The following is a 12,538-nucleotide window of genomic DNA, read 5'->3' as shown; positions in this document are numbered from 1 at the left end:
GGGTACCTGTGTTCCCTGTCACTGCAACGTGGGCCCAAAGGTCAGAAAAGCAGCATTTTACACACACATGCATGTTTGATATGAACTATTTTAAAATTCAGGTGAATCAGATGACATGAACAGGTGCAATACCACAGGAGAAAAGAAAAACACTGATTCTTTTCAGTTAAACACCATTTTTTCAGGATTTATAATTTCAGTCATTCAAATCCATTTTAGGCTAAGTCTTAGAAATAGAAGTTGGCAGCCTGGAGGAATTAATTTTTTTATTATTTTACTTTAAGGGAATAACTCAAGTTGATAGATTTAGAGCATTTTTTAAGTTTGTTGGTTTCAGATGTTTAAAAAGTAATTTAAAATAAACAAACAAAATCCAGTTGAAAATTTGGCAAGGGCTGAATCCTTTGGGCCAAATTTTCCCAGGAGAAGCATAGATCTCTGATAAGCAACAGAAAAGATACCGTATTTCACAGCTGCAATGCAGATCTGTGGCCTCTCCAGAGACTCCCACACACTAAACAGGGATTTCTTTAGTTTAAATGCCAGATCTGCTTTGGTCCCAGTGAAACTCCAGAGGGGCATTATCTAGGAAAACGGGGCACATTTAATCCACTTTATCATTAATGCAAAGAATAGTCTCAATATTTGTGAAAATCAAAACCATGTGTTATGAAAGGTCGTTCATATCTTGAGCAGATTAAACTCTACTCCCCAGCCTCCCCTAGGCAGTTGGGCCATAGTTTGTTTGTAACATCTCTATTTATGATATACAGGTCTTTCTGGGTCTGTGATGAAGCAAGCATGAGCTAGACCGCTGGCCTGACTGGGCACTTATCTCAAGGATGTGCTGGAAAGTATAGTTTGGTGACTAAGGCTGGAAGTGTCACAGGTGCCAAAGGAAAACAACAGCTCTGAGCAACACAGTCTGACTTCGGCTTCAACCTTCTCATCAGGAATGGTTGTTGCATTTTCTTTGCAGAACCTTCTCTGCTAGTGAAATCTCAGGGCATTTGACATTTTGACTGGATTTAAAATAAAAAGGATGAAAAGATTCTATGCCACTGAACAGGGCTCTTGAGTTTATCACCATGTGACAGTACTGCCAAGGCCAACTATCCCCATGATGAAGACTGAACAATTCTTGCGAGCTAAACACAATGAATGCTATTGCACAAGTCTCCTCCTAGGTAAGTAGTCCCCGTGTTGATGCTGGTGAGCTGTAGGCTAAGCTGCACAAACCTACATCCTGCAGTTGGGGAAAAGCTGCAAGGCAAACCACACCATGCTTCACGGGGTAGGTGCTGAAGGCTTCTCACCTGATTATATGTCTGTTTTATACAAAACCCTCTCAGAAGCCATTCAGCTGGACACACACCTGAAAGATTTAATTCAGTTGAAAGAAGACTGTCTGCAAGGGACCTGGGAGCAGGGATGCTGACCAGCCCATTGTGGATCCTGGGCAGAAAGAGCCGGTAGGCAAGCTTGGAGATAGCTATGAGGCCCCAAGCTCAGGACCATGTTTGAGACTCCTGCGAGCAGAGCGACAAGGCTGCCTTGGGGGCTGAGCGAGGAGGCAACCTGAGAACCATAAACTCTTTGAAAGTGATAGAGAGAAACCCAGGAAAGCAGCTGCCCAGACGGCAGAGAAGGGACCGTTATTGTCTGGGCATGACGAATGAAGGCAGACAGTGTCCCCGTGTTTTCAGGGAGCTGCCTGTATGCACCAGGCTGCACCACAGCCCCTGCCAGGGCAGATTCTGCTCGAAGTAGTACAAGTGAGGAAAAAATGGCCAGGTCTGGAGGGAAGCATGCTGTGAGCAGTGAAGGCCAGCCACTCCATGCCAGACAGTGCCTGAGGCAACTGCAGGGGAGATGTCCCTGAAGGAGCTGTCCTGGGGCCCTGGCCTGGGAAGAAACAGCCCCTGAATACGACCTCCTCTTGTTCTGCCCCTTCACACCTGTGCCTGATGAAGAGGTAATCGAACTCTACGGTGGTACACAGCACATACGCCTGTACCAGATGAGTGACTTCTATGGCAAGGGTCCGTCACTTAAGCAGTTTATGGACATTTTTTCTCTTCCTGAAATGACGCTGCTTTCTTCAGTCATTGATTACTTCATAACTCATGGCATTGAGTTTGACCAGGTGCATCTTTACAAGGATATTTCTGATGCTGTTAGAGATGTACATGTGAAAGGAGTCATGTACAAATGGATTGAAAAAGATCTGGAACAGTATATTCTGCATGGGGATGAAATCTATGCTGTGCTAAACCGACTGGTGAACCACAAGAAGAAACTCTTCCTCATTACAGAGTTCCCTTCAGTTTGCACGAGTGAGGGAGGGAGAACACAGCCACATCTCACAGATTTCCATCCACCTCCCCTGTGGCTCTGAATAAAGTTTTGGAGGGACATGGAACAGAGAAGCTCACCCCCAGTCGTGGGTGTCTCTGGGCAATGCCCATTTTAGCAAGGTGCACAGCGCTTCCGTGAGCCACACACCCTTCAGAAGGAACAGCCATATCATCCCCTTCGGTTGTACCCGGGGTCTTTGTTTCCTTCAGGTGGATCGTCCAGCTGACACTGAGGAGGAAAGGCAAGCCTTGGGCAGATGTTCGAACCCCCCAGCGTGATCGCCACATTTACCAAGCATCCAAAGCGCATTCAAAGGTCTGAAGATATCTTTCATTGCTAGTGCTCTAATGAGATTTGAAGCAAGCCATTTCTTCTAAACAATGGTGCTATCTCATTCTAACCCATTTGATGATAATCTGCTCTTCCAGATATTAATATTTTCGTATTAATGTAGATCCTTTTATCCCTGTAGCTTAGCATTGGGTTCTGATTTATTAATAGCTCGCTCCCTCTGGACTAGGGGAGCAGGATGCTGCGTTGTGATGAGCTTAATAACTCACTGCTCCCCATTAGTAAATCACAGACTAGTGCTTCAAATTTGCAGAGAGAATTGGTTTGACTTTCCCTCATCCCCTGAACATCTTAGTCCTGTTGTGCAAAACTACCTGCTAACAACCTTTCTTAAATGAGCCAAGTGCTCCAATACAGGTTCAGCCCACTCAAATGAACTTTTAACAGCATTTCGAGGAGCAAAGGCAAGAGCAGAGTTAACAGATTTCACTGGCTTTTCCCATCAAATGGTGCCAGGGCACTTTTCTGGAGGAACCAGCAATATAACATCCAGCAGAATTAATGTATTTATTATTTTAGAAGAGCTCATGTTTTTTTAATGTCTCCCGGTTTGAAGGAAGGGTTGAAAGTAAGGGCAGCCTATTTGCATTGTGCATAAAGTTATCTGCCTCCTCTGCCCCCTGGAATATGCAGAAATAAATGCCTTCTAATGAACCCTGGGGGGCTGAAGCTTTGATATGGATCTTGCCGGTGGTATAGTGGTTGGGAGAAGTTCTCGCCAGACTGAAACCCAGCATGGTGGGGGGGTAGGCAGTCTTCCTCAGAGTGTGAGAGAAGGGAAATTGGATTATCTTGCTAGCAGTTGGTGTTTTTCTGTCTGCAAGAACTTACAGACGAGAGGCCCCAGTTGGGAAGTTAAATTCAGCCCTCTGAAAACAGTAATGTCTTTTTTCCTCATCTAAATAAAAGTCATGATCCCATTCAAGTTCTGGAAACTTTCTTCTCTTGCTCTGGCTGGGTGCAGGGCAGGTGGGTAGAGAAGCAAAACTGCAGGATTTGAATTTTAGTTTGGTGGTTGCTGAAAGTGTTGAGTATGTGTGGCCATGTGTTTGTAAACACAGATTACTCTTTGAATGTGACATCTGGCTTTCAAGGAGCTCCCACAGCAGGCAGAATCACAGCAGTACACACTTCAGTTCCTTCAGACAAATCTATTGTAGGACACTGTTTTGCAGTTTACAGCACAGCGAATAAGCTCAAGAAACAACAAATGCAGCTGAAGCCTCTTAATAGAGAAAATCTGGTTAAATGGGTTGCTTTCTGGGAACAAATTGTTGAATAAAAAGAACACCCTGGCAATGGGAAAGTTTTCTGCATTGCCAAGAGGTTCCATAAAAAGACCATTTTATAGTGTTAACCCGTTCCCTATAGAAGCCAGAGCATACCGCAGAGGATCACATGCTGCCTGGGAAGCAGCAGCACAGAGAGATGAAATACAGCAGCCATTGACAGAAAGGGCATGCAGCATTCAGGGCGGCTGCGCTCGCTCCCTGGGCAGCAGCTGGCGCAGGACAGTGTTGTGGGGATTCCACCAATGATGCCAGACCAAGCAGCTCTTCCCTTGGGGTGTGGACACAACGCCTTCCTACCAGAGAGGGCAATACCAGGAGCATTGAGCAAGCTCCCTGGCACACAGGATGTGACAAGGAAGGCGCGAAGGGAATCACCAGATTTTTCTCCTCTGCCAGAGGAGAAGGATAGAGAAGAAACAATTCTGCAAGAGAGCGGGGATAGACAGGAAGGAACCAAGACATAAAGTGCCGTTGTTGTTTTTCAGGATCTGGATGTCACACCAGTAAGTTTCACAAGGTTGCAGCATCCTTATGCATCAACTGCAGAGTCCCAGTGGCAGCATTTTGGGATGATTTGCCCTGATTAGTTGAGAATTTCTGCAGCTTTTTTGAGAGAGGCATTTGTCCCCCTCCTCCCTTCTGTGCAAACTGACTCAAGGAGAGCACTCCAGGCAGGCTCTGGTATCAGGCTGTGGTTGCATTTTTGACAACAGGGCTGCTTACGTCAGTTTAAGCAATCTTGCTCCCCTTCCCCTCCCCATTGCTTCCTCACCCATACCCTGCACCATCACCTATGCCAGCATGCTATCTGTGTATCACATGGTGAATGAGACCAGAGAACTGATCCAGATGAAAAATAATCCAAGGAAAAAAAAATGTTTATTTTTCAACTGGATTGGTTCCTGCTCTGGGTCACTGCACAGCAGGGCAACTCAGGGATGAGAGCAGGTGCCAAGAACAGGACCGGTAAGCTGTCAGTCAGTAAAGGTCCCCACCAACAACCCTCCCCCCCCCCCCCTTCTACCCCTTAACGTGTTGGTTTAGACTTCATTTTCTGTAGGGCCTTTACTTTTACCCCAAGTTTAGATTTCTCTACAGAGATGTGATCCAACCTACAACAAGAGCTTGAGACCCTTCCTATTTCACATAATAGCCCTGGAGTGTCAGGCTATATTTCAAAGTGCAGCTCGCTGCAAGGATCCTCAGGATCTCCTGTAAATAGACTTGTCTGTGCATGTGGCACCACCCAGCACTACCAAGTGAGAGCAAATCCGGTCACAGGAACAACAGAGCTGTGTTACTAGCATGCTGCGCACTGCATACTTTGCTCTTTCCTTCTCAGCATGTTTTCTGGTCACAGGAATGGAGCTACTCTGCTCCTGGCTCTGGGATTAGTGACTTTCGGGCAGGCAGCGTGGGGCTCTGCCTCACACTCCACTGCAGGCTGAAAACACATCCAGCAAACCTCACGAGGCAGTCTCTCTCTGGGCTGCATGAGGCTTGTCTGCCGTACTGCACGGGGGCTAGTTTTAGCACCAACCACTTCAGTACCAAAAGGTGTCATGGAATTTTAATGACCACAGATGGCCACAACTTCTGTTTTATGTCTAATCTGAGCCCCGCCCCACCCACAAAGCACCACCACAACAGCACTGTGCTCCCCTCCCGACAGGCTGGGGAGAGGGTGGACTCAGGCGAGTGAATGCTGCCGGTTCTAGGTTCAACACCTCTGCTACCTGCTATTCAGCATGGATTTTCCTTACCTAATACGGAACATGTTAACTATATGTAAATATGATAGAGTCAGGCAACAGAAAACTGTAGGTGAATGTCGAGTAAAATACTTTTGATCCACCTCCTCTAAAACATTCCAAATCCATGTCCTCAGGGTCTTTGAGACACGTATTAGCTGGAACACCTTGTTTTTGTACTGGATGATTAGATTCCCACATTTTTCCACAGGCGAAGGAAGCATGCCCAGATATAGTTTATAGCAACTGTGCAAAATCATTATAAGTAGTGGCCAGATGTTGGCAAGAAGAGACTAAAGAAAAGCGCATGCTATTTTCTTATTTAAGTATATAGGAAAATGGATCCTCCTATCCAGCTGTGAGCCTTTCCAGAATACATCCCTGACTACACTGATGGATGTGCCTCCCACAGACCATAGGGTTTGATGCCGTTCCAGGCATGCTTCATGGGGAGTATTCCATTCAAAATAATTATCAACTTGAATAGAGTAAGTACCAATCTATGCAAAAGCCACTTTGCCTGCTGCCTGGGAATAGATTACAAAGCACATTTGGCTATTGTGTGCATGCTTGTAAATTTTAAAGTGCTGGGTGAGATCTCTGAGTCTGGAGAGCATCAGAGGATCTTGAAAGCACTAATGAATTGTGGAACCCAAATCTTTCTGCTTCTTCCTCCCAAAGGAGTTCCACACTGTATTTGGTAAAAGTCACCACAGCTTCAGTAACGCCTAATAAATCTCACACTAGCTTCAGATTTGGGGAACCCACGCAGGAAAAACCTGCTCCCAAACTCTCATCTCCCATCTTGGTTACATTAATTTCTCCTTGTGGTCTTTCCCTGACATCCATAATGCTCCACCTCCAGTCCAGACAGATCAGAGTAGTGCAGATATGACTCACGCAGCATTGCCACCACACTGCTCTCTCTCAATCCCTCCAGTGTGGCACCCTTTCAATCACACCATGGAACAGGGCATTCAAGCTCCTCTCTGACCCTGCTCTTCTTTATTCACCCACCAGATCTTCTGTTACACTGCCAATAGCATGCAGTTGCTTATTTTCCTCACTGCCCTGCATTTCCAGCAACAGCCTTCTCGTTTCCATCTGCAATGCCTCCCCTCAGCACTGGCCTGCCTCTGAAGGTCTGCAGAATACCACCTCATTTAAACCCCTCCTGGATACTAGTATCCTTTGCAGTGGCCATAATATCTGCCTAAATCAGTCCCAGGCTTCTATACTTCACTTCTCCATGGGTTTTCCTTAAGGGAACAAGGACATTGGCTTTTGAGGTGCATCTCAGTGTTAAAGACCCTGAAGGCAGATGAGACAACCTTACTTGTAATTTAAGTGCATGACCAACTCACTGAAGACACAGTAGGTTAGAAAAGTCCCCGCTGTGCCCTGAACATGCAGCCAGCTGAGGTGCAATATAGATTCCCCACATGTGATTGAGGTCTGCAGCCTGGGCCACAAAGTTTCGAGACTTAGGCTGTGGTTTGATTATAAAATAAATCTGACTTTGTGGTTCCCAGTGTTAGATCAAAAATGCCACAGCCATATGACATGAAGCATGGGTCCAGCATAAACTCACTCCACCAAGTTAAATGCATTCAGAAAATTTAGACAAGACAGTTTTACATGGCAAGGCATTCCGGTAGACCAGGTACAGTCTGCCTATGCCATCCTACTTTCCTGCCAAATCAGGTATAAACTGTCCACCACAATCAGCCCAAAGCTGACATAACAGCATGAAGTTGCATAAACTCTGTGTTGTGCTCAGGCTAGTTTGACAGAAAGGCAGTTGTGTGTACAGGACTGATCCAGGTTAAATGGGGACTGCTGGGTGATCCGTCAGTGCCCAGAACCACAGTGCTGGTGAAACTTGGGCCTTCAGAGTATTGTGACGTTCTTTCTTCCAGGACAAGGCAAGATTTTCTGTGTTTGCAGCTGCGTGGTTCATCCTGCTGCAAAAGCTGACTCAAAGGGGTTTGTGTGGGCTGTAGGCAACTCTGAGACTCCAATAAGGATATTGAAGAGGGCAGCTGTTAACACTGCCAAACCTCTTTCTGAGATGAAAACTCTGCAGGCAAAGACTGGCTGCTCTAAGGCACATCACCTATTGTGAGTGAAACTGTACTGCCTGTAATAGAAGCATATTGGTAACCAGTCATAAACACAGCCAAGGGTGAGAGTAAAAAAGACTTGCACCAGGAAACAAGCAAAGGCAGCAGGAGGGGATGCATTCTAAGTATGGGAAGGTGGGTGGAATGGGGTGCCCGGGGCAAGGGGCATCGGGGTGGGATGAGGCAGCCAGGGTGAATGAGGCAGCCAGGGTGAATGGGGCAGCCAGAGGAAACAGGGCAGCCAGGGGAAACGGGCACTCAGGTGGGATGGGATGCCTGGGGGTATGGGGCTCCAGGGTGGGATGGAGCACCCAGAAGTAATGGGGCACCCAGGAGGGATGGGGTGCCCCTTCTCCATCCTCTGCAGCCTGGGAGAAGGCTGCAGAGCTGCAGAGAGGCAGTGTTTGTGGCTGCAGAGCAGGGAAAGGGTTAACTGTATTCGGGTACCCCCCTCTCTGTTGAACTCATTGATTCATTTTCTCTGTTCCTATTTCTTTCTCTCACTTTCTTCTTCTCTCTCTTGCAGACTGATTAAAAACTCTTTGAGTTTGAAGGTTTTTGTGTCAAAACAGCTCAGCTGCCAGCTGGGTGCCAAGCAGTGAATATTCATGGTATTTAAATGTGACAGTGCGGTGGGGGCTAAAGGACGGGCTAGTTAGCTCTTTTTAGATGGAGATTAGCTGCCTCTTTGCTCCTAATCACCACTGTTGTTGAAAAATTACAGCTTCTGTTACAACTATTAATGTCCTAAATGAAGAACAGGCTCCTCTGAATAACATCAAACACGAAATGGTCACTTCCAATTTCAGCCTGTTTCTCTCCTCTTTGCTAATGTGTGTTTTCATTTTTAACTGGAGACCTGCCTTGGTACCACAGGGTTCAGCTTCAAGCCTTGCAGGAGGAGAGGAGCTAGCCTGGCTCGAGGGAGCTGCCGGGAGCCGAAGGAGCATTTGCCTCTGGGTCACTGGTTCAAGAGAGGTCAGTAGTGGGCCAGAGGTGGTTGTTTACCTCAAGAGGATGGTGGCTGCTTGGAGTCAGGAGTGGGCACCCACCTTCATGGGTGAGCTTTCAGAATCTGCTACTCTAGGTGAAGCCCCTATCACCAGCACAGGATGGAGACAAATAAGTTATTTTCTTGCACCTAGCAAGGGTCCAGGCGAGTGTGAGCTGAGGCCCACCAGTGAATTAGTAAGAAAGGAAGGTAGATCTATAAAAAAATTGATCTGTTAGCATAAATTCTAAGGGACAAATTATTTACAAAGAGATAGGTGCCACATACCTAGCTTATGCAGCCTAGTTTCTGAAGTACATAAGTGCAAATGTCCCCCAAATTCCAGTCAAAATCTCCTTCTGAGGGTAGTCACATATTAAATACTTGAAAAGACTGAGCTGGACTTTGGTTAAAAAAAAAAAAAGAAAACCGGGGTGACTGGCAGCAAAAGTGGGCATATCCATGTCCATGTCATTTATGGCAGATTCACCCAGGCTGCCTCATTCTAAGAGGGAAATTCATTTTCCCTTCACCCTTCCCACTTCTGAGAAGGAGATCATAACCTACAGGATAGTCTCATTTGTTCCCCCAAGATATGCATGAGATGACACTTATTTTAAATGTTAAACAATGAATGGATGCTAGTTACCTCACTGTATATGCATTGCTCGTTTCTCTTTTTCAATGGGAAAAATTAAATTTGTTTTATGCTAAAAGTAGGTTGTTGTTCTTTAGGAAAACAAGGAAGTGGGCACTGCCAGGGGATGGGACTAGATATAATTTCCAGTTAGATGCCCATCTTTCACGTCTATAGATATGGACCAATGCCAGCTTAAAGTGATGGCTGTTCTCTATGCATGTTCAGAGTTTGATGAGCTAAAAATTCCACACCAAAATTCTGTGGGGATCTGCAGTGTGTAAAGCCTAGTCATGGGGCTAGAAAGACCTTCCAAATTCAGGAATCACATCACAGGACTCAATATATTTCTCTGTTCCAGAAAATCTGAGAAATCTTGTATCTTCAAATATATTTAAAGAAATCATGCATAATAAATCCAAAATTAATTTGGTGAACTTCTGAAAGCAGTCAAAGACATTACTTTCTTTAATAAGGCAATTAACCAAATTGGAGTGATGTGCAGGAAAGCACAGTGCTCCATTGCTCTCTGGGCTGGTACTCGCCAGGGACAAAATGAAAACCGCAGCCCTGGGTTCCACCAGGAACATTATAAACGGTGAGGTAAGCTGACAGGCTCCTATTTGAGCTTTACTCAGATAAAACTCCCACTGAAGTCAGAGGCTGGATAAAATCTGTGACAGGGTGGTGTGAGTTGGTCCTTTCACAGCAATATCTGGAGGGAAGCCTGATGGAAAATACTTTGCAGCAAAAACTGCCCAGATGTCCAATGCGTGTTTGGCCATTTGGAACCTCTCCGCATTCATCCACAAGAACTGCCCGCCGTTATCCGAGAGCATGCCTGGCAGTGTGACGAAGAGGAGGGAAAACCCATGTGTGGTCCTTAGGCTCTGGCAAGAAATAGCAGAGGAGAACACCAGGCTATTGATTTCGTGTTTGCTTTAAAAACAACCTAAGTGCATTCCTGGATCAAGGCTGGTCTGGAAGCCTAAATAAAATAATATTCTTCAGCCTTGAAAACTGACACTAGACTTCAATGACTGCTTTAAAGTCCTGTCCCCCAGACTAAGACCGGCACATTTCCTAAGCTCTTGTCTACACACAAAAATGGTGCTACTTTAACTAGACCAGTGTAGCTAAAGCAACACATCTCTTCCCTCTTCTATCCCTTTCTCCTTCCTTGCATGAAAACTGTTAAAAAGCACCCTTATTTTGACAAAACTTCCTTATTGGAGGAAAATATGTTTTTACCAATACGAGACTTATTAGTATCAGTACATCTAAGTAGGACTAGTGATAGCATTACTGTTTTGGTAGCAAAAGATCACATCCATAAACAGCATACTTAGACTGTCTCAGAAGGGATGCACAGAGCAAACCTATGGAATAATGCAAGCAGAAGAGGTCTGATGCATCTTCCTGCTGGCAGGACTTACGTGCTGCACTCCGCAGAACACAAATGACCCATCTGAGATAGTCAGGGACTTCTCCAATTCTCACAAGGCAGCACAGTAACTGCTTAAAATGTGTGCCCATTATTAATAATGTACAAGCAACACCACAGAATTCAGACCTTCCACAATATAAGCAGATCAACAGAAACTGCATGTTAGCTAAGTTCTCTAGAAAACAAACAAAAAAACCCCTAACAACCAGACAGAAGCCACAATGCATTCACAGATACAAATAATGTATTTGAGCACTGGTCTGTTAGAAATGCTAGTTTCCATGGGTGGTATCAAAAATATGTGGGCCTGGCCCTTTAAAATTCTTGCCTCTCAAGGAGAATTGCATTGCCTAACACTGGGCTCCTGAAGAAAAAAATATATGTGGGATATACATATATTCCCTTCTGGCAGAACATCAGGACTATAGATTTCAACAGATTGCATTTGATATTCAAGATGCTTGTGGGCAATGCAGTTGTATAGGAAACCCAACATGATTTCTCATTGGTACCTTTGTAAAGGCAGCATGGTTTTAATAATAATAATAACAACAACAACAATATCAAACTCCTAACTTCTGTCTTGATACTCCGGGGATTTTCCTGCATCAACCTTATTACCACTCAGGCTGAACAACTTCCCAAGGTTCTAAATGCTGTATTTAAAGCTTCACCAATTCTAATATTCTCAGTAATGATATCAAAGCCTTCAGGTGTCTTACCCACTGAAGTTAGGATGACCTGAATTGCATTAGATTTTCCCTTGAACAGTGGTTGTTTCATTCTTTCTAAGTAAATCAGATGGTACTTAGTACATACTTCTGCAGGAAGAAAAAACAAAAGACAGATGGATGTGGCTCCCAGCAGGCAGCAGTTTGAAAACATGGCACCAAATACATCAATAGTCCCAGTCTGTTCTTTGACGTATTGGAATGCTTCCTGCCTTCCTCAGATACTTTTCTTCAAAAGTGTTCAGCCCCCACAGATTCTGAGCTCCAAAGTTGTATGAAATAGGAATAATATCCCCAATGCAGCCATAACTGAAGCTGTGAAGTGGCATAGCTGTACAGCCAGAAATGCAAGAATCTCCCTAATGCACTAATGCTGGTGAAAATCCATGTGCAGGCACTGTTAGCCAGCAAAAAGGAAGGTAGCAGCAACCTGGCAAAGTTCTTCTGGAATAGCCCCTCCTTGCTGTGGGGTTGGGAGCCCCACACTAAGGAGTTGGGCCGCATCAGAGAGCTGTGGGTGTCCAGAGCTCTCTGTCCCCAAAAGGCACAGGTATGCCGAGAGCTGGTTAGCTAAACTGCAGCAGGACAGAAAAACAGGGGAGCTGCTCTCCAGGCCAAAAGGAGACTTGTCAAACAGGCACACATTTCAAGGGTAGACAGTGCGTCACATTCCAACATTCCTGCTTATTAGTCAGGAACCAGAAACAAAATGATAACCTATGCTGGCAGAGCGTGGGCTACGAAATTCCTAACACCTTTCCTTTCTGTCACCAGTGATCACAGAGAAAAAAAACCATCCCACTCTTAATCAACTGTCCTGCCTGCCAATAGCCCCACAGGAAGAAAGGTCATAGAGC

This window comes from Gavia stellata, chromosome 8 (assembly GCF_030936135.1).
Source record: "Gavia stellata isolate bGavSte3 chromosome 8, bGavSte3.hap2, whole genome shotgun sequence".
Classification (NCBI taxonomy): domain Eukaryota; kingdom Metazoa; phylum Chordata; class Aves; order Gaviiformes; family Gaviidae; genus Gavia; species Gavia stellata.
This window is presented reverse-complemented; position numbering follows the sequence as displayed.